This window comes from Tachyglossus aculeatus, chromosome 7 (assembly GCF_015852505.1).
Source record: "Tachyglossus aculeatus isolate mTacAcu1 chromosome 7, mTacAcu1.pri, whole genome shotgun sequence".
Lineage (NCBI taxonomy): Eukaryota > Metazoa > Chordata > Mammalia > Monotremata > Tachyglossidae > Tachyglossus > Tachyglossus aculeatus.
Genome location: NC_052072.1, coordinates 21417501 through 21439026, shown reverse-complemented (window position 1 = coordinate 21439026; position 21526 = coordinate 21417501). Strand labels below are relative to the sequence as shown.

General features: G+C 46.4%; 2 non-coding genes across 2 annotated transcripts; one reads left to right on the top strand and one right to left on the bottom strand.

The window, feature by feature from the left end:
* Positions 1–4562: 4562 nt before the first annotated feature.
* On the bottom strand, positions 4563–4699 carry LOC119931164. Its single transcript, XR_005452021.1, has one exon. It is a non-coding gene; the product is annotated as a small nucleolar RNA SNORA7 (small nucleolar RNA).
* Positions 4700–13816: 9117 nt separating this feature from the next.
* LOC119931093 lies at positions 13817–13954 on the top strand. The gene has a single exon (XR_005451956.1). It is a non-coding gene; the product is annotated as a small nucleolar RNA SNORA7 (small nucleolar RNA).
* The last annotated feature ends 7572 nt before the right edge of the window (positions 13955–21526 follow it).

Sequence of the window (21526 nt, the reverse complement as noted above, 5' to 3'; positions counted from 1 at the left end):
AGAGGACAATACAATCAAGTTGGTAATCAATCAATCAGTTGTATTTATTGTACCTACCCCAGCACTTAGTAAAGTGCCTGGCACATAGTAAGCTCTTACCACATACAATTAAAAAAAAACTGAATCCATAGAACCATTTGCTTCTTGTTAGAAATGGTGAACTCGGCAACTAGGTTTTAGAGAAGAAGAGAAGTAATATCAGCTTTGGTTAATGCTAGCAGAATGATATCACCACCAAAGTCCACATCCTGTGACTTTGTTCATTCATTCATTCAATCATATTTATAATTCATTCATTAATTCAATCGTATATATTGAGCGCTTACTGTGTGCAGAGCACTGTACTAAGCGCTTGGGAAGTACAAGTTGGCAACATATAGAGACAGTCCCTACCCAACAGTGGGCTCATGCACTGTACTAAGTGCTTGGGAGAGTACAACAACAAACAGACACATTCCCTGCCCACGATGAGCTCACAGTCTAGAGGGGGAGACAGACATCAATACACATAAATAAATGATAGATATATACCTCTGTGCTGCACAAATGGAAGGGAAGATGAATGGAGGGAGCAAGTCAGGGTGACATAGAAAGGAGGGAGAAAAGAGGAGAAGAGGGTTAAGTCAGGGAGGGCTTCTTGGAGGAAATGTGCCTTCAAGGAGATGTGCCTGTGCCCAAGGATCCTGGGATACTTGTCCAAGGTCACAAAGCAGCCAACTGGCGGATCCAGGATTAGAACCCAGGTCCTCCAATTCCCAGGCACATGCTCTATCCACTAGGCAACACTGTTTCTTCTTGTCTTCTAAACCTTTGGCACAGCACTCATCACCCAGCAAACAATAAATACCACTGATTGATTGCCGTGCTCCGGAAATTGCCATTCAAACACATTTGAGTGCTTAGTACAGTGCTCTGCACAAAGTAAGTGCTCAATAAATAAGATTGAATGAATGAATGATGCCAGCTCATTTCACCTCACACAACCTTGTGGCCTGGCAGTCGCTGGCCTCCAGACAATCTCTTCTCAGATTTCTACGCTGGCCCCCCTGGACTTAGTCTTCAGCCTTCTGCTTCTTCAGGAGTGATTGATTCCAGCTGGTTCTTGAAACCACAAGAGGAAGTTTGAAGAGTAATTTTGGAACCCCAGGTGGCCTAGATTGGCCTCTCCATTGTTAGTTGAAGCTGATGAGGTCATGTGTAAGAATTAATATAAATATCTGCATTTCCCAAAGTACTCAAGAAAAGCCAGTTACACAGTGTAATGGCTGAGGTTTAAAAGGTATAATGTTTCTGCTAGAACTGCCAGCAGAGAGCTCCCAGAAGGAAACCAAACTCACTGGGTGGAGAATTCCCAATCAACATAGCTTGAAGGGAAAGTACCTCTTCTCTATTTGCCCAGCTCCACCTTCAAACAGCCCTTGGCCAGAATCTTTTATTTGTTCCATCAATCAACCAATCAGTTGCATTTATTGAGCACCTACTAAGTGCAGAGCATTGTACTAAGCACATGGGAGAGCACAATAGAAGAGAGATTGCAGATATGTTCCCTGCCCACAACTAGCATACAGTCTAGCCTACACTTAAACGCTGCCGGTTGGATCATCTTCCTGAAGCATCGCTCAGCCCACGTCTCTCCTTTCCTCAATCGACCATACTTATTGAGTGCTTTCTGTGTGCAGAGCACTGTACTAAGCACTTGGAGACCACAATATAACAGAGGTGGTTAATGTGCTCCCTACTCAAAATCAGTTTATAGGCTAGAGGGCAAGCTTACCATCTACTACTGGTTCTTTGTGTCTCTTTGCATCAAACTAAAGCACCTCACAATTGTCATCTTCAAGACTCCATTCCTCTTCATGAGAAGTAGCATGGCCTAATGTAGAGAGCATGGTTCAGAGGCCCTTTTTTATGGCATTGGTTAAGTGCTTACTATATGCCAGGCGTGGTGTAGTGAATAGAGTATGAGCCTGGGAGTCAGAAGGTCATGGTTTTAGTCCTGGCTCCATCACTTGTCTGCCGTGTGGACCTTGGGCAACTCATTTCACTTCTCTGTGCCTCAGCTACCTCATCTGTAAAATGGGGATTGTGATTGGGAGCCCCACAGGGGACCGGAACTGTGTCCAACCCAGTTTGCTGGTATCCACCAAAGCACATCGTATAGTGCCCGGGACGTAGTGGCTCAGTGGAAAGAGCACGGGATTGGGAGTCAAAGGTCATGGGTTCAAATCCTGGCTCTGCCAATTGTCAGCTGTGTGATTTTGGGCAAGTCACTTGACTTCTCTGTGACTCAGTTACCTCATCTGTAAAATGAGGATTAAGACTGTGAGCCCCATGTGGGACAAACTGATCACCTTGTATCCTCCCCAATGCTTAGAAGAGTGCTTTGCACATAGGAAGCACTTAACAAATGCCATCATTATTATCATTAGTAGTAAGCACTTAACAAATACCATATTTATTATTACTATTACTAAACTCTGGGGTAGAGACAAGCGAGGCTGGTTGGACACAGCCCCTGTTCCACATTACATTCACAGACTTATTCCTCATATTTTAGATGAGGTAACTGAGTCACAGAGTAGTTTGCTGGTATCCACCAAAGCACATTATATAGTGCCCGGCACGTAGTGGCTCAGTGGAAAGAGCACAGGATTGGGAGTCAGAGGTCATGGGTTCAAATCCTGGCTCTGCCAATTGTCAGCTGTGTGATTTTGGGCAAGTCACTTGACTTCTCTGTGACTCAGTTACCTCATCTGTAAAATGAGGATTAAGACTGTGAGCCCCATGTGGGACAAACTGATCACCTTGTATCCTCCCCAATGCTTAGAAGAGTGCTTTGCACATAGGAAGCGCTTAACAAATGCCATCATTATTATCATTAGTAGTAAGCACTTAACAAATACCATATTTATTATTACTATTACTAAACTCTGGGGTAGAGACAAGCGAGGCTGGTTGGACACAGCCCCTGTTCCACATTACATTCACAGACTTATTCCTCATATTTTAGATGAGGTAACTGAGTCACAGATTAGTGAAATGACTTGCCCAAGGTCTCACAGCAGACAACTGGTGGAGACAGGATTAGAACCCAGGTCCTTCTGACTCCAGGCCTGTGCTCAATCCACTAGGCCATGCTGCTTCTCTCCTCTTCTATTCCCCTGCACTGTCCCCTTTAACTTTTCACCATGGCTCACAGAGATAGAGAATATCTGTTTTACCTTATGTTAGCGTCCCTTTCACCTTGGGGAGGTTAAGCCCATAACCCTGGTGGAAATGCCCCCCAAATCAAAGGTGATGTCTATGTTTTTTTCAAAAAAACTCAGGATTTACATATCCATTGCCCTTCAAAGGGGAGATTATTAAAGCTTTTAGCATCTCTTCCATTGGTCTGGCTTGGTGCTTTCCAACTTTGCTAGCAAATATAAAAGATCTGTGATTTGTATTTTATAAAACAATTTGTATTTTAAAACCATTTGTTGCCCATCACAGCATGGCATAGCAAAATGACTGTCACTGCCTTCTCCATAAAATAATAATAATAATGGCATTTATTAAGTGCTTACTATGTGCAAAGCACTTTTCTATGCACTGGGGAGGTTACACGGTGATCAGGTTGTCCCACAAGGGGCTCACAGTCTTCATACCCATTTTACAGAGGTGGTGACTGAGGCACAGAGAAGTGAAGTGACTTGCCCAAAGTCACATGGGATTTGAATCCATGACCTCTGACTCCAAAGCCCGTGCTCTTTCCACTGAGCCACACTGCTTCCCTTGTCAGAGACTCCCACTCTAGATAAAGATCAACCAACTCACCTCCAGCTGCATACCCGGCCTCATTTTTCATTAGGGGAGATTTCAACCCTAAAACTTCCAAGCAGCATTCTTCTTCCAAGAGAGTGGGGCGAGGCCCCCCATCAAGGCTGGAGCAGTGTAAGCTAGAAAGACTCACAGTAGTACTCTGCCAGGGTAAGCTCAGCCTTGGGCAGTGCCCCTCAGTGGCTAAACCTTGTGTCTGTCAAAGCCATCAGCCCTCCAGCTAAAGAGGGGCCTGAGGGCCTGCGGTCAGCCCTCCATCTGGTTCAACTGATGCCATGTGTGTGTTGGCAACCTCTAAAACCACTTGGGAAGCAAGAGGATTAGAGCAGTGATGGAAGGTGAGGCTTTGGAGCTCCCCGCATTCTGTTCCAATCCCCCCCTCTGTCAGTGGCATGCTGACAAGCATCTTCTGCGATGGTTTTCTGTTTCTCGCTCAGCTCACGCTAAGGAGAGGTAGTCCAGTTTCTCTGATCTGGGCTATTCCATCCATGCCAAGTGGCTGACTACCTCCAGGGCATCATACGTGATGAAGCCCAGATCCTTTTTGCTTCCTCTTAGCTCCAGATAGCGACATCTCTCCCAGAATACCCGACTCTCCAACTGCAATCATTCTTGCAGCATATCTATAGAGTTTTCTTGGTAAAAATACGGAATTGGTTTACCATGACTTTCTTTTATGCAGTAAACTTCAGTCTCCACCCTTGACTTTCTCCCATGCTGCTGCCCAGCACAGGTGAGTTTTGACTTGTAGCAGATTATCTTCCACTTGCTAGCCACTGCCAAAGCTGGAATGGAATAGGTAGGCCTTTGCTTGACTCTCCCTCCCGTAGCCGAGACTGGTAGAGTACTAGAAACTCTCCAGATGTGATCCAGAGAAGGGGAGTAGTAGTAGTAGTTGTGATAATAGTAGTAGTAGTAGTAGTGGTGATGATTGTAGTGGTAGTAGTAGTAATAGCAATCATAATAGTATTAGTAGTAGTAATAATAATATTAATGATAGTATTTGTTGAGCGCTTACTCTGTGTCAAGCACTGTTCTAAGCTCTGGGGAAGATACAAGGTTATCAGGTTGTCCCAGGTGGGACACACAGTCTTAATCCCCATTTTACAGATGAGGTAACTGAGGCCCAGAGAAGTTAAGTGACTTGTCCAAAGTCACACAGCTGGCAAGTGGCAAAGCTGGGATTAGACCCTGCAACCTTTAACTCCCAAGCCCGTGCTTGTTCCACTAAGTTACACTGCTCTAGTAGTAGTAGTGATAGTAGTAGTGGTAATAGTAGTGGTAGTAATAGTATTACTACTGGTAATAGTAGTAGGAGGAGGAAGAGGTGTAGTGGTAGTAGTAGTAGCAGTGATAATGTAGTAGTAGAAGTAGTATTTTACTCATTTATTTTTATGGTATTTGTAAGCACTTACTGTGTGTCAATCAATGTTCTAAGCACTGGGGTAGATATAAGTGAATTAGGTTGGACACAGTCCCTGTTCCACATGAGGCTTGCAGTCTAAGTAGGAGTGAGAACAGGAGACCTGAGGCAGAGAGAAGTTAGACAACTTGCCCAAGGTCACCCAGTAAGCATTTGGTAGAGCTGGAATTAGAACACAGATCCTCTAGAGTTCCAGGCTCATGCTCTTTCCACTAGGCCATGCTACTTCTCTAGTAGTAGTAGTAATAGTAGTAGTAGTGATAATAGTCATATTAGTTACTATGGTAGATGGTAGGAATAGTATTTGTGATAGTAATGTCAATCAACCAATAGTATTTGAGTGCCTCCTGAGTGCAGAGCACTGGACTAACACTTGGAAGTAAGAGTAGTCATACCAGTAATACTAAAAATAATAATCGATTCCTTGGACTGATGAAATATTTCCTCCGAGAAATGTAAAAGACTTCCATTCCATTGGTTCCCAGTACAGCCTGGGGTGATAGAAAGGGACATGAAGAATTTTCTCAATTGCCCAGATGGGGCAGCTGAAGCACAGAGAGGTTAAATGTCTTGTCTAAGGTCACTTGGTGGGTCAGGGCATAGATTAGAACGTAGGGGTCCAGTGCTTTGTCCACTCAGGGGTGCTGTTTAGGGACTAAAGACAATTGGTCAGATAAGGAAAACAAGGAGGGAGAGGAGCAAAACATTCTGGGTATGTCCCCCCCTCCTAAAAAATCTCCAGTGGATGCCTATTCATTCATTCAATCATATTTATTGAGCGCTTACAGAGCACTGTACTAAGTGCTTGAGAAGTACGAGTTGGCAACATATAAAGACGGTCCCTACCCAACAATGGGCTCACAGTCTAGAAGGGGGAGACAGAGAACAAAACAAAACACATTAACAAAATAAAATAAATAGAATAAATATGTACAAATAAAATAAATAGAGTAATAAATACATACAAACATATATACATATATACAGGTGCTGTGGGGAGGGGAGCCTATCAACCTCCACATCAAACAAAAGCCCCTCACTATTGGCTTAAAAGTTCTCCATCACTTGCCCCTTCTTGCTTCACCTCCCTTCTCTCCTTCCACCTCCCAGCCCACACACTTCCCTCCTGTGGTGCTAACCTTCTCACCGTGCCTCTATCTCACCAGTCTTGCCATCGACCATTGGCCCACATCCTACCTTTGGCCTGAAATGCCCACCTTCCTCAAATCTGCCAAATTATCACTCTCTCCCCATTCAAAGCCCTACTGATGGCTCACCTCCTCCAAGAGGCTTTCCCAGACTAAGCTCCCCTTTTCCTCAGCTCCCCCCACTTCAGCATCACCTCAACTTGTTCCTTTTGCTCTTCCCCCTGCCCTCCCAAAGCATTTATGTATATTTGTATGTAACTGTAATTCTATTTATATATATTAATGCCTGTTTACTTGTTTTAATGTCTGTTTCCCCCCTTCTAGACTGTAAGCCTGGTGTGGGCAGGGGTTCATTCATTCATTCATTCAATCACATTTATTGAGCACTTACTATGTGCAGAGCACTGTACTAAGCGCTTGGGAAGTATAAATCAGCAACATATAGAGATGGTCCCTACCCAACAATGGAAGGGTTGTCTCTCTTTATTGCTGAATTGTACTTTCCAAGCGCTTAGTACAGTGCTCTGTACATAGTAAGCACTCAATAAATATGATTGAATGAATGAAAAAGGAAGAGGAGGAGAAAAAGGAGGAGGAGAAGAAGAAGGAAGAGGATGAGGAAGAGGAGGAAAAGAAGGAGGAGGAGGAAGATCAAGAGGTAGAGGAGAAGGAGAAAGGAGGAAAAGGAAGAGGAGGAGGAAAATGAGGAAGAGGAGGAGGAGAAGGAAGATCAGGAGGAAAAAGAAGGGGAAAAAGAAGAGGAGGAGAAGGAGGAGGAAGAGTGGGAGGGGGAGGAAAAGGAAGATCAGGGGGAGGAAAAGGAAGATTAGGAGGAGGTGAAGGAGGAAAAGGAGGAAGAGAAGGAGGAGAAGGAAGATCAGGAGGAAGAGGAAGGGGAAAAAGAAAAGTAGGAGAAGAAGGAGGAAGAGTGGGGGGGAAGGAAGATCAGGAGGAGGTGGAGAAGGAGATGGAGGAAGAGGCAGAGAAGGAGATGAAGGAAGAGGAGGAGAAGAAGAAAAGTGGGAGACTGCAGCATTACAAGCAGATCTGTGAACAAGCTCCCCAGGAACAGATTCACTGAGAGAATTTGATAAATGACCACTGTGGGCCAGCCTGTCATGCTGTTCTCGCGGCCGACACTGGAATAATACATCAATTAAACCAGTATCGGATTTTCTCTCTATTAGAACATCGCCAACATGCCTCTCGAGTTACATTGTTTTCAGGAGAAATGGCTCCTGCCTACCAGCAGGGCAGGAGACACATTGCTGACAGCACACAATGCCGCCTGGGGGATTAATGTGTGCCAGATGCTGGATTACCCCAGGGAGGGGAAATACAAAGAGAGATCCATCTTGCTCACAACATCTTCGGAGACGGAAATGGGACTTCAGAGAAGGTGGATGACGGAGGCGTTGGGTTGTTTCTTGAAAGCAGGTGGGGGGGGCGCAGTTCTAGGATGACACCAGTAAGATAGAATCTGTTCTGGTGGGAAGCTCTCTCCCTTATGCTTCCATCACCCTCCTCTTTCCTTCATTCAATTGTATTTATTGAGCACTTACTGTGTACAGAGCTCTGTATTAAGCACTTGGGAGAATACAATACAACAATAAACACATTCCCTGCCCACAATAAGCTTACAGTCTAGAGGTGGGGAGACAAACATGAATACAAATAAATAAAATTATAGATATGGACTTAAGTGCTGTGGGGCTGGGAGGGGGCAAGACCAGAAGGGAGTGGGAGATGAGGAAAGGTGGGACTTAGTCTGCGAAGGCCTCTTGGAGGAGATGTGCCTTCAATAAGGCTTTGAAAGGTGGGGAGAGTAACTGCCTGTTGGATTTGATGAGGGAGGGCCTTCTGGTCCCGAGGCAGAATATGGGCTAGAGGTTGGCAGCGAGACAGGTGAGATGGAGGCACAGTGAGAAGATGAGCACTAGAGGAGAGAAATGTGTGGACTGGGTTGTAGAAGGAGAGCAGTGAGGTGAGGTAGGAAAGGGTATGGTGATAAGAGTGCTTTAAAGAAAATGGAGAGGAGTTTCTGTTTGATACAGAGGTGATTGAGCAACCACTAGAGGTTCTTGAAGAGTGGGGTGACATGGCCAGAATGTTTTTGTAGAAAAATGATCCAGGCAGCAGAGTGAATTATGTACTGGAGTGAGGAAAGCCAAGAGGCTGGGTTGTCAGCAAGGAAGCTGATGCAGTAATCCAGGAAGGATAGGATGAGTTATTGTATTAATTAATTCATTCATTCATTCAATCGTATTTATTGAGCACTTAATGTCTGCAGAGCACTGTACTAAGTGCTTAGGAAGTACAAGTCGGCAACATATAGAGACAGTCCCTACCCAACAACGGGCTCACAGTCCAGAAGGGGGAGACAGACAACAAAACACGTAGACAGGTGTCAAAATCTGTCCTAATCCTCCTCGACCTCTCAGCTGCCTTTGACACTGTGGACCACCCCCTTCTTCTCAACACGCTATCTGACCTTGGCTTCACAGACTCCGTCCTCTCCTGGTTCTCCTCTTACCTCTCCGGTCGTTCTTCCTCAGTCTCTTTTGCAGGCTCCTCCTCCCCCTCCCATTCTCTCACTGTGGGGGTTCTCCAAGGTTCAGTGTTTGGTCCCCTTCTGTTCTCAATCTACACGCACTCCCTTGGTGACCTCATTCGCTCCCACGGCTTCAACTATCATATCTACGCTGATGACACCCAGATCTACATCTCTGCCCCTGCTCTCTCCCCCTCTCTCCAGGCTCGCATCTCCTCCTGCCTTCAGGACATCTCCATTTGGATGTCTGCCCGCCACCTGAAGCTCAACATGTCAAAGACTGAACTCCTTGTCTTCCCTCCCAAACCTTGCCCTCTCCCTGACTTTCCCATCTCTGTTAACGGCACTACCATCCTTCCCGTCTCACAAGCCCGCAACCTTGGTGCCATCCTCGACTCCGCTCTCTCATTCACTCCTCACATCCAAGCCGTCACCAAAACCTGCCGGTCTCAGCTCCGCAACATTGCCAAGATCCGCCCTTTCCTCTCCATCCCAACCGCTACCCTGCTCATTCAAGCTCTCATCCTATCCCATCTGGACTACTGCATCAGCCTTCTCTCTGATCTCCCATCCTCGTGTCTCTCTCCACTTCAATCCATACTTCATGCTGCTGCCCGGATTATCTTTGTCCAGAAACGCTCTGGGCATATCACTCCCCTCTTCAAAAATCTCCAGTGGCTACCAATCAATCTGCGCATCAGGCAGAAACTCCTCACCCTGGGCTTCAAGGCTCTCCATCACCTCGCCCCCTCCTACCTCACCTCCCTTCTCTCCTTCTACAGCCCAGTCCGCACCCTCCGCTCTTCCACCGCTGATCTCCTCACCGTACCTCGCTCTCGCCTGTCCCGCCATCGACCCCCGGCCCACGTCATCCCCCGGGCCTGGAATGCCCTCCCTCTGCCCATCCACCAAGCTAGCTCTCTTCCTCCCTTCAAGGCCCTGCTGAGAGCTCACCTCCTCCAGGAGGCCTTCCCAGACTGAGCCCCTTCCTTCCTCTCCCTCTCGTCCCCCTCTCCATCCCCCCCATCTTACCTCCTTCCCTTTCCCACAGCACCTGTATATATGTATATATGTTTGTACATATTTTTTACTCTATTTATTTATTTATTTATTTATTTTATTTGTACATATCTATTCTATTTATTTTATTTTGTTAGTATGTTTGGTTTTGTTCTCTGTCTCCCCCTTTTAGACTGTGAGCCCACTGTTGGGTAGGGACTGACTCTATATGTTGCCAATTTGTACTTCCCAAGCACTTAGTATAGTGCTCTGCACATAGTAAGCGCTCAATAAATGCGATTGATGATGATGATGAAAATCATCAGAACAAATAGAATTAAGGCTATATGCACATCATTAACAAAACAGATAGAATAGTAAATATGTACAAGTAAAATAAATAAAGTAATAAACCTGTACAAATATATACAAGAGTTGTGGGGAGAGGAAGAAGGTGGGGGGGGGGGGGTGGGGAGGAGGAGAGGAAGAAGGGGGCTCAGTCTGGGAAGGCCTCTTGGAAGAGGTGAGCTCTCAGTAGGGCTTTGAAGAGAGGAAGAGAGCTAGCTTGGCAGATGTGTGGAGGGAGGGCATTCCAGGCCAGGGGAAGGAAGTGGCCCAGGGGTCAATGGCAGGACAGGCAAGAACGAGGTACAGTGAGGAGGTTAGCGGCAGAGGAGCGGAGGGTGCAGGCTGGGCTGTAGAAGGAGAGAAGGGAGGTGAGGTAGGAGGGGGCAAGGTGATGGAGAGCCTTGAAGCTGAGAGTGAGGAGTTTTTGCTTGATTCATAGGTTGACAAGCAGCCCCTGGAGATTTTTGAGGAGGGGAGTGACATGCCCAATCAATCAATCAATCAGTCAATCAATCATATTTATTGAGCACTTACTGTGTGTAGAGCACTGTACTAAGCGCTTGGGAAGTACAAGTTGGCAACATATAGAGATGGTCCCTACCCAACAGTGGGCTCACAGTCTAGAAGGGGGAGACTTCCCAGACTGCCCAGAGTGTTTCTGCATAAAGATAATCCGGGCATCAGAGTGAAGTATAGACTGAAGTGGGGAGAGGCAGGAGGATGGGAGATCAGAGAGGAGGCTGATGCAGTAATCCAGTCAGGTTAGGATAAGAGATTGAACCAGCAAGGTAGCGGTTTGGATGGAGAGGAAAGGGCAGATCTTGGCGATGTTGCGGAGCTGAGACCAGCAGGTTTTGCTGACGGATTGGATATGTGCGATGAATGAGAGAGCGGAGTCGAGGATGACACCAAGATTGTGGGCTTGTGAGACAGGAAGGATGGTAGTGCTGTCTACAGTGAAGGGAAAGTCAGGGAGAGGGCAGGGTTTGGGAGGGAAGATAAGGAGTTCAGTCTTGGACATATTGAGTTTTAGATGGCAGGCAGACATCCAGATGGAGATGTCCTGAGGCAGGAGGAGATACGAGCCTGGAGGGAGGGAGAGAGAGTAGGGGCGGAGATGTAGATTTGGCTGTCATCAGTGTAGAGATGGTAGTTGAAGTCATGGGAGCAAATGAGTTCAGCAAGGGAGTGAGTGTAGATAGAGAACAGAAGGGGACCAAGAACGGACCCTTGAGGAACCCCTGCAGGAAAGGGATAGGAGAGGGAGGAGGAGCCCACAAAGCAGAATGAGAATGAAAAGCTGGAGATATAAGAAGAGAACCAGGAGAGGACGCAATCTGTGAAGCCAAGGTTGGATAGTGTGTTGAAGGGAAGGGGGTGGTCCACAGTGTTGAAGGCAGCTGAGAGGTCGAGGAGGATTAGGTTAGAGTAGGAGCCATTGGATTTGGCAAGAAGGAAGTCATTGGTGACCTTTGAGAGAGCAGTTTCTGTGGAGTGTAAGGGATGGAAGCCAGATTGGAGGGAGTCAAGGAGAGAGTTGGCGTTGAGGAATTTGAGGCAGCGGGTGTAGATGACTCGTTCTAGGAGTTTGGAAAGGAAGGGTAGGAGGGAGATAGGGTGATAACTAGAAGGGGAGGTGGGGTCGAGAGGGTTTTTTTAGGATGGGGGAGACATGGGCATGTTTGAAGGCAGAGGGGAAGGAACCAGTGGAGAGTGAGCAGTTGAAGATGGAAGTTAAGGAGGGGAGGAGGAAAGGGTCAAGAGATTTTATGAAATGAGAGGGAATGGGGTCTGAAGCACAGGTGGATGGAGTAGCACTTGAGAGGAGGGAGGAGATCTCATTCGAAGATACTGCTGGAAAGGATGGGAAAGTAGTGGAGAAAGTTTAGAACGGGGGGATGGAGAAGGGGGAGAAGTGACTTTAGGGAGCTCAGACCTGATGGAGTTAATTTTGCTAATGAAGTAGGAGGCCAGATCGTTGGGGGTGAGGGATGGAGGAGAGGGAGGAACAGGGGGCCTGAGAAGGGAATTAAATGTATGGAACAGCTGATGGGGATGATGGGCAAGAGTGTCAATAAGGGAGGAGAAATAGTTTTGCCTGGCAGAGGAGAGGGCAGAGTTAAGTCAGGATAGGATAAACTTGAAGTGAATGAGATTGGCTTGGTGTTTGGATTTTCACCAGCAGCATTCAGCAGCTCGAGCATAAGAGCGAAGGAGGCGGACAGTGGGAGTGATCTAAGACTGTGGGTTAGCGTTACGAGAGCAGTGAAGGGAAAGGTATTAACGTGATAGCAGTTTGGAGGGAAATCTGAATCCCCTTCCTCCTTCTGCCCTAGTGGTTTGTCCCTGGCAGGAGAAATAAGCATTTGGAGTGGTGACTGACATTTGGATTTCAGGCTAGAGTGAAAATTATTTGGGGGCATTGAGGGAGAACCCAGATTCTAATCCTGGCTTCAATGCTTACCTGCTGTGGGACCTTGGGTAAGTCACTTAATTTCTCAGTGCCTGAGTTTCCTTGTCTGTAAAATGGGGAGTCCATATCTGTTCTCCCTTCCCCTCAGACTGAGCCCCAGGTGGAACAGGGACTGTGAATGAACTGATTATCTTGCTGTTATCCCAGCACTTAGTACAGTGCTTGGCACATAGTAAGCACTGAAGATACCACTATTATTAAAGAAGGCACTGGGAAAGAAGAACTTTCACTTGTAAAGAGGAGCAGTGTAGCCTAATAGAAAGAACACAACGCTGTGAGTCAGAGGACCCAGCTCCACCTGGGTCTGCTGGGTGATCTTGGTCAAATCATTTTACTTCTCTGTGTCCCAGTTACCTCATCTGTAAAATGGGTATTACGATTTTGAGCCCCATATGGAACAGGGACTGTCCAACTTGATGCCTGGCACACAGGAAGTGCTTAATAAATACCATTAAAGCAAAAAAAAAAAAAATTCCATTAGAATTTTCTCCATCCCATCTGCCCCTTCTGCCTGAAAGTCCCCCCTCATGCTCAGATTCCTAATTTTTTTAATACCCTTGGGCCCTTCTGGAAGAGAGCATGCCATAAAAATAATAACAATAATAATACTAGTACTTGTTAAGCCCTTACTGTATGACAATCACTGTTCTAAGTGCTGGGGTAGATTCAGGTTGAACACAATCCCTGTTCTACATGGGGCTCACACTCGTAACCTCCATTTTACAGGTGAGGTAACTTGAGGCCCAGAGAAGCTAAGTGACTTACCCAAGGTCACAGAGCAGATATGTGTCACATTAGAACTCAGGTCCTCCTGACTCCCAGGCCTGTGCTTTATCCACTAAGCCATGCTGCTTGTCATAGGGTGGGAGAGAAGCATAGGTTGTGATGTGGTCATGAGCAAGCTCTCGATCTCCTTCTCCCCTCTCCCCACAATCCCCACTGTTCTAAAAACACTCTGGGGAAGAGAGCAAAACTTGCTAGGTGGAGAGAGGAAGAGCGGCCTGTGCGGTCTGAACTGTACACATGTGCTTTGGTTTGGGGTAGTAATCACAGTCCCCCTCTCAGGGTCGTACCTGGAGAGTTTCCAGTCCTCTGCCAGTCTTGGCTACGGGAGGGAGAGGCAAGTAGAGGCCTACCCATTCCATTCCTAGATTGGCCAGTGGCTAGCAAGTGGAAGGCAATCTGCTACAAGTCAAAACTCACCCATACTGGGCAACAGCGGCATGGAAGAGAGTCGAGGGCGGAGACTCGAGTTGACTGAGTGGAAAGAGGCAATGGTAAACCACTTCCATATTTTTACCAAGAAAACTCTGGACCCACTACCAGAATGATTGCAGATGGAGGTGGGGCATTCTGGGAGAGATGTTTCCTGGCGTCACTATGGATCGAAGATGATTTGACAGCATAAGGCAAGTAGTCGCAGTAGTAGTAGAAGTAATAGTAGTAGTAATAGCAGTAGTAGTAGTAAGCATTGGGAGAGAATACGCACTTAGGAATTAGACACAGTCCCTGTCCTTCAGGGGGGCTCACAACCTAAAAATTAAATGGGGAAGAGGGGGCTGCTGATAGAGTCATTAGAAGAGATGAAATAAAACAGTAAGAGAACAAAAAGACAAAAACAAACTCCTGCTCCTTCTCCCGCCCTGCCCCTCACACAGCATTTTTCAGAGCTCCTTCATCTTGCCACCTAAGAGGAAGGGCCTGGCTGTTCCTTTCTAATAGAAAGGTCCCTCTAGCTGAGGGGCTGGAGTGTTCTCAGGGGAAATCTGGGGGCATAGGGCAAGTGGAAGCTGCCGTCAAGAGTGTTCCCTGCCCTCCCTGGCTTTGTAGATCATCATGGTGGGGGCGAGGGGGGAGGGTCACTTCATGGCATTTTAACAAATGTTTTCCATTTGCCATCTGTGCCCCAAGAGGAATTCATCATAAGAGCCTGAGACCTATAGATCAAACCCCCCAGCAATCAATCAGCAAACTACCTACAAGCCAGAAGTTCACAGATACCACCACACCCTTCCAAGGAGCACAGAAATTGAGGCTTTCTTCCATGAGCACTTGGATACTCACAAATCAGCACTTCCCTGTAGTGCTATGTACATTTTTTTTAATGTTAGTCAGTCAGTCAATGGTATTTACTGAGCACTTACTGAGGGCAGAACACTGTACTAAGCCCTTAGGAGAGTACAATGTAGCAATAAACAGACACATTCCCTGCCCAAAATGAGCTTTTAAGTGCTTTCAATGTGTCCAACACTGTTCTAAGCACTAAGGTAGATACAAGATAATCAGGTGGGACAAACGTCTCACAGGTCACGCAGGAAGTGCTTTATAAATACCATTAAAACAAACAAAAAAATTCCACTAGAATTTCCACCACCCTATCACCCCTTTCTACCTGAAAGTCCCCCCTCATGCTCACATCCCCAATTTTTTTTAATACCCTTGGGCCCTGCTGGGTGAGAGCATGTCATAATAATAACAGTATTTGTTAAGCGCTCACTATATGCCAAGCACTGTTCTGGATGCTGGGGTAGACACAAATTAATCAGGTTGGACACAGTCCTTGTTCTACATGGGGCTCACACTCTTTACTCCTATTTTACAGATGAGATAACATGTTTCACTTGGGGCTCACAATCTTTTACCCCCTACCTTAGAGATGAGGTAACTGGGGCACAGAGAAGTTAAGTGACTCAGTCTAAAGTTACACAACAGACAAGTGGTGGAGCTGAAACTAGAAACCAGGTCCTCTGATTCCCAGGCCCGTGTTCTTTCCACTAGGCCAAGTGGCTTCTCTTCTTAACTGCTTCTCTGCATGTTCGTTTTCTTGCTGAGTAAAGGAAGGTGAGGAGAAAGGATTTCTCTTAGGCTGTTCCATGATGGATTGGAGGATTTTGCTCTAACAAATGTTAATCAGGTGAAATCCTTCAAGAAATGCTCCTCCTAATGATAATAATAACAATTATGGTATTTGTTAAGCACTCACTATGTGCCAAGCACTGTTCTAAGCACTGTGATAGATACAGGGTAATCAGGTTGTCCCACGTGGGGCTCACACTTTTTATTCCCATTTTACAGATGAGATAACTGAGGCACAGAAACGTTAAGTGACTTGCCCGAGGTCACACAGCCAACAAGTGGCAGAGGCGGGATTAGAACCCACATCATCTGACACCCAAGCCCAGGCTCTTTCCTGTGCATCTCCTAGTCACGCTGCTTCTCCTAGACTGTGCTTCTCCTCGTTAGACTGTGGGCCTCGTGTGGAACAGGAACTGTGTCCCACCTAATTAACCCACATCTACTCCAATGTGCAGGACCCCTAGTAAACTTGGCACATAATAAACACTTAAAAACAAATGCCTAATTATTATTATTATGAATTATTAGATGATCCCATAGAACAGAGCTTTATAAAGCCTCCTGGCCAGCTCTCTGCATAGTTACTGCGTCACCCGACTCGGTAAGCATGGGCGGTGCTAGGGATGAGGGAGGTGGGGCTTTCCATGAATCTGGGAAGGCCTCCTCCAAGAGGTCCTCCCTGACAAAGACTTCCTTTCCTCTTCTCCAGCTCTGTTCTGTGTCGCCCTGACTTGCTCTCTCTATTCATCCCAGCTCCCAGCTCCAAAGCACTTAAGTACATATCTGTAATCTATTTATTTATATTAATGACTGTCTCCCCCTCTAGACTGTAAGTTCACTGTGGGAAAGGAATATGTCTTTTTATTGCTGAATTTTAATCACCCAATTGCTTAGTACAGTGCTCCGCTCACAGTAAGCACTCAATAAATGCTATTGATTATCTGAGAAAGGAGCCCTGGCTGACTGTAGACACATACATGGTTTCCTTCACTATCCTAGCTCATTTTCCCAGGCTCTGGAACTGCAGCTATTGTCAGGAAAGGACAAAAACAACTTCTCTCCACTGGCCTGGCTCATTTTCCTGGGCTGATCCCTGCAGCTATCACAAAAAGCTGCCGCTCCTGCTGTCCTGCTTCAAATGCCACGCTCAGGGCTGTGAGTGGAGATGGAGCCAGGCTGGCCTTTCCCAGGGAGGGGGGCAAGGGCACAGAGAGCATAAGGCTCATGCTGCGCGAGGTCCGTCTCCCCACAGGGTGGGTGGAGGAGACTAAATAAGAAGCCTTGTGTTTGCCTTCCTTTTATTTAAAAAAAATGACAAAATAAAAATCCCTTGGGGTCAGAGTGGTCCATGATGGGACGACCTCCCAGACCAGAGAGCACTGCAGTCACTGCCAGGCCCAACCAGACCACAACAGAGGGATAGGTACCAGGCTGGCATCAGATTGTATCCTATGATAAGGAGAGCAAGGGGAAGGCAGAGCCATGTTTGACCGTAGTCAAATAAGCTCCTCCTTTGTTTTGGGGGAGATCTGTTGTGCCTAAAGCCAAGGGAAGGTGGACTAAATGACTAAGTGGCAGCAACATATAACAGGTATGGGAAGTAGAAAGGGAGAGTTCCTGGATATTTAGCAGGCTATTTAAGAGGCTGGGGTACAGAGAGGGAAATCTTGGAGGACATAAAATGGGATGGGGATGGAGAGCTCAGAGAAAATACAGTGGGCTGGGGTGCAGAGAGAGAGACAGAGCTCAGAGAGCATTCAGAGAGGGAGAGCACAGAGAATATATAATAGGCTGGTGTGCAGAGAGGGAGAGCTCCCAGAAGATATAGCAATCAGTCAATCAGTGGTATTTACTGAGCACTTACCATGTGCGGAGTACTGTACTAAGTGCTTGGGAGAGTACAGTTGGTAGACACATTCCCTGCTCACAATGAGTTTATGGGGTGCAGAGAGGGAGAGGGAGAATAAATAACAGGTTGGGGTGCAAAGAGGGAGAACTCCCAGAAAATGTAACACATTGGGGTACAGAGAAGGAAAACATCCAGAAGCCAAGCAAGTTGCTGACGGCAGCCAAACTGGGATTGCTAAATACAAAAATCTTTCTCAAAACAATCTATGCTCAGTTGCGGGCTCCATCACCCAGCTTGATTTGTTATGAAGTCTGACTCACGTCTTGCTGTGGTTTTCTTTTCCTTTTTTCTTTTCCTTTGATAATAGCAGGCACTAGCCTTGCTAGGTTCTAACCTTGAGCTCCTGGAACTGTGTGCCAACAGAAAAGGCTTATTTGCTGGATGTTTGATTTTGAAGTTAAAAGTCCATCTCCTGTCTCTACACTGGTGTGTTTTCATTTTGAAAGCCATCAGGAGAACTGTGGCCTAGTGGACTGGGAGTCAGGAAACATGGATTCTAATCCCATCTGTGCCCCTTAACTACTGTGTGACCTTGAGCGAGTCACTTAGCTTCTGTGTGCCTAAATTTCCTCACCTGTAAAATGGGGAATAAATCCCTGTTCTCCCTCCTCATAAGATTTTGTGAGCTTCACGTGCAACAGGACCTGTGTCTGATCTGATTGTATTGGTTGCATCCCTGGACTTAATTAATTAATTATGGCATTTGGTTAGCACTCACTATGTACCAAGCCCTGTACTGAGTGCTGGGGTAGAAACAAGATAATCAGGTTAGGCACAGTCCCTGCTTCACATGGACTTGCAGACTAAGTAGGAGGGAGAACAGCTATTGAATCCCCATTTTACAGAGGAGGAAATAGAGGCACAGAGAAGTTAAGTGTCTTGCCCAATGTCACACACAGCAAGTAAGTGGCAGAGCTAGGATTAAAACCCAAGTCTTCTGACTCCCAGGGCCATGCTCTTGCTACTAGGTCATGCTACTTCTCAAGAGCGTGGCCGAGAGTAAGAACCTAATAAATAGCATTATTATCGTTATTATTATTATTATAGGAGGCTGGTACTTGGGAACAAGGACCCACTCTGAAGAAGATGTGGAGAGTCAGGCAACAGAATGGATTTCAGAGGCTCTGGGCATATGGATAGACAGATGGGAGGATGTGGGCATTGGATAGAGGAAGGCTGGAAGGAAGAGAATCCAGCCCATTCCTGATTCACCAATGGCCTCACAACCTGAAGGGTCTTTCTTAGTAGGCTACTCTTCTTAGACCACCCCCCTCAGTGTGCCAAAAGTTCAGAGAGGGTGGAGACCCCCACTGCAGCCACACCCCTTAAGCCAATTCTCAGGGACCATCTCCCAAAGGTTCAGCATTTTTTCCCCGATCCTACTTTGACACTAAAATGAAAGAAAAACTGCCACTTTCCCCCCCTTGAATAAGTGTTTATCAGATGAAAAAGGGAGCCATCTTGAGGCATCCTTCAGGAGATTAGTGATGTGATGGGCAGCCAGGATGTTCTCAGCAGAAGGAGGGTCTCTGCTACTTTGATTGCCCCAGCTACCTCTTTCTTCTTCTGTAACTCAAGAACTCAATTGCAAAAACAGTAATTGTGGCTCTCTTTCCCAGTTCCGGAAATCATTCCATGCAGCTGCGATCTTCAAGGACTTGGTTTGTTTGTTTCATAATGTGATATTAGACTCTTGCTAATCACATGTCCCCGGGTAAGCAGATTACGAGGCTCCCACAAAGATGAAAATTAAGCGGCAGAACCCCAGAAGGAAAGGCGTTCCCCCACCCCGCACCCTCAAATCCACTCCATTCCCTTTTTCAGTGAGAAATGCTGGGAGTAGCACACAAGGCCACTCTCATGGTTCACCTGCTCCCTGGAGTTGGACAGAGGGTTTAGGGTGTGGGGGTGGCAGTAGACGGAGGGAAGGAAATGCAGATGTGGCCTCTTTTCTTCATAGAGAAGTCTTAAGACAACATCTCCAAGAGGAGAGGAGGTGTAAAATGCTTTTATGAAAAAAAAAATGCTCTCGTCCTGCAAATACACACGGGAAATTAGCCGTTTCCAGTTATTCGATGAAATTGAATATCCTCATAGGCAGGAGGGGAAGGGAGGGGAGAGTACAACTGAATCATCAGGGTCAGCAATCAGCAGCTCCTCTGAAACACATTCCAAGTTCCCAGAACCTGGAGGGACCCCGCAGAGCAGAGTCTCTGAGGATCCTGGACAGCCTGCACTTCCATGCTGCACTTCCAGATCCTGGATAGCACTCATCATTCATTCAATCGTATTTATTGAGCACTTACTGTGTGCAGAGCACTGTCCTCCGGGAGTGTTTCGGTCTGGGCCTCAAGAGGAAAGTGCAACTGGAAAGGTTGGAGAAGAGAAGCTTCAATTCTCAGAGAAGAGAAGATTAGGTGTAGACACACACATCGATCCCCTCCCACCCCCGACCAGCTCCCACTCAGAACCCGACTGACTCAGGGAGGGAAGAAACTGAAGGCAACCCATGTATAATACTGAAGATGATTGATGATTTTATACTCCACTTGTCCCTGGACGTGATGTATTCCTTGGCCCTGCTGTTCAGGAGTAACTGTACTTCTCTTTTAGGAGCTAGAAGCCTAGACCAAGATAATCACAATACCAATAACACATTGAATTTGTCCAGTGCCGTGCTTTGGAGATGGTTAGACTGCTTGCCCTTTATTACCTCATTTGTCTTTACAAAACCCCTGGGAGGCAGGGAGGGCCAGGCTGGGAGAGTCTTTTCAAATTTTGCTGAGTGAAAAATTGAGGTTCAGAGAAGGGGGTGGGGTTAGCCCAAAAAAATGAGGCCAGATCAGAAGCTACATCTCCTGACTCTTAGTCAATGAGGTTCTTGCTTGATGGGAAGTGGCTGGCTAGTGAGAAGTTCAAGGACCTGGGAGTCAGAGGACATGGGTTCTAATCTCAGCTCTGCCACTTGTCTGCTGTGTGACCTTGAGAAAGTCACAACTTCTTTGTGCCTCAGTTACCGCATCTGTAAAATGGGGATTAAATCCTCCACCCTCTGACCTAGACTGCGAGCCCCATGTGGGACAGGAACTGTGACCAACGTGATTATCTACCTGGAACATAGAAGATGCTTAATAAGTATCATTAAAAAAATCGGAGCTGGAGAGCAATAATAATAATGTATGGTATGTGTTTAATAATGATGGTATTTGTTCAAGTGCTTACTATATGCCACACACTGTGCATATAGGTGATCAGGTGGAAAATAGCCCCTGTCCCATATGGGGCTCTTAGTGTAAGGGGGAGGGAGAGCAGGTATTTGATAGGAGAGGAAACTGAGGCACTGAGGAGTTAATTACATCCATAAGGTCACACAACAGGCAAGTGTTCAATCCAGGATCAGAGCGGGGTCTCCAATAGGGTGTCCTATTAGTTATTAGTGGTTATTTCTCTGCTCCTAAGGCAGACAGTAGAGCAGACAAGTGGAGAGTTGAGATTCTAAATTGTGGGGTTGAAGACTTGATTGTCCCCAGAAAAGAAGGCAGAGACAGAAGGTATGCCAAGAGAAAATCTAATGCCTAAAAGACAATGTAATGCTAACAACCTCCCCTAATCTCACACACTACACACATGCACACACATACACACACCCCTGCACACATATGCAACCACATACACACACACGCACACACACACATGCACACATGCACACACCCAAAACACAAGTTATCACCATAAGGTATGTATCTTTAAGGATGGATTTTGGTTCCCATTGACTAATAAAAGGAGAATAATTTTGCTCTGGTTTTCGTCCCTCTCTCCTCAGCTTCTGTTCCACCTCTTTGTGGTTGCCTGTTTATTTTTTGCCAGCACGAGAGTGATTTTAAAAGAGCAAATTAGCTCCCACTGCTTTTAAGATGCATTTTATCCTAAAGAGAAGAGGACGTGATTATTAATTCTCTCTCTTCCTAGCCCATCCTGGCAACAGCTCTAACTTCACTGT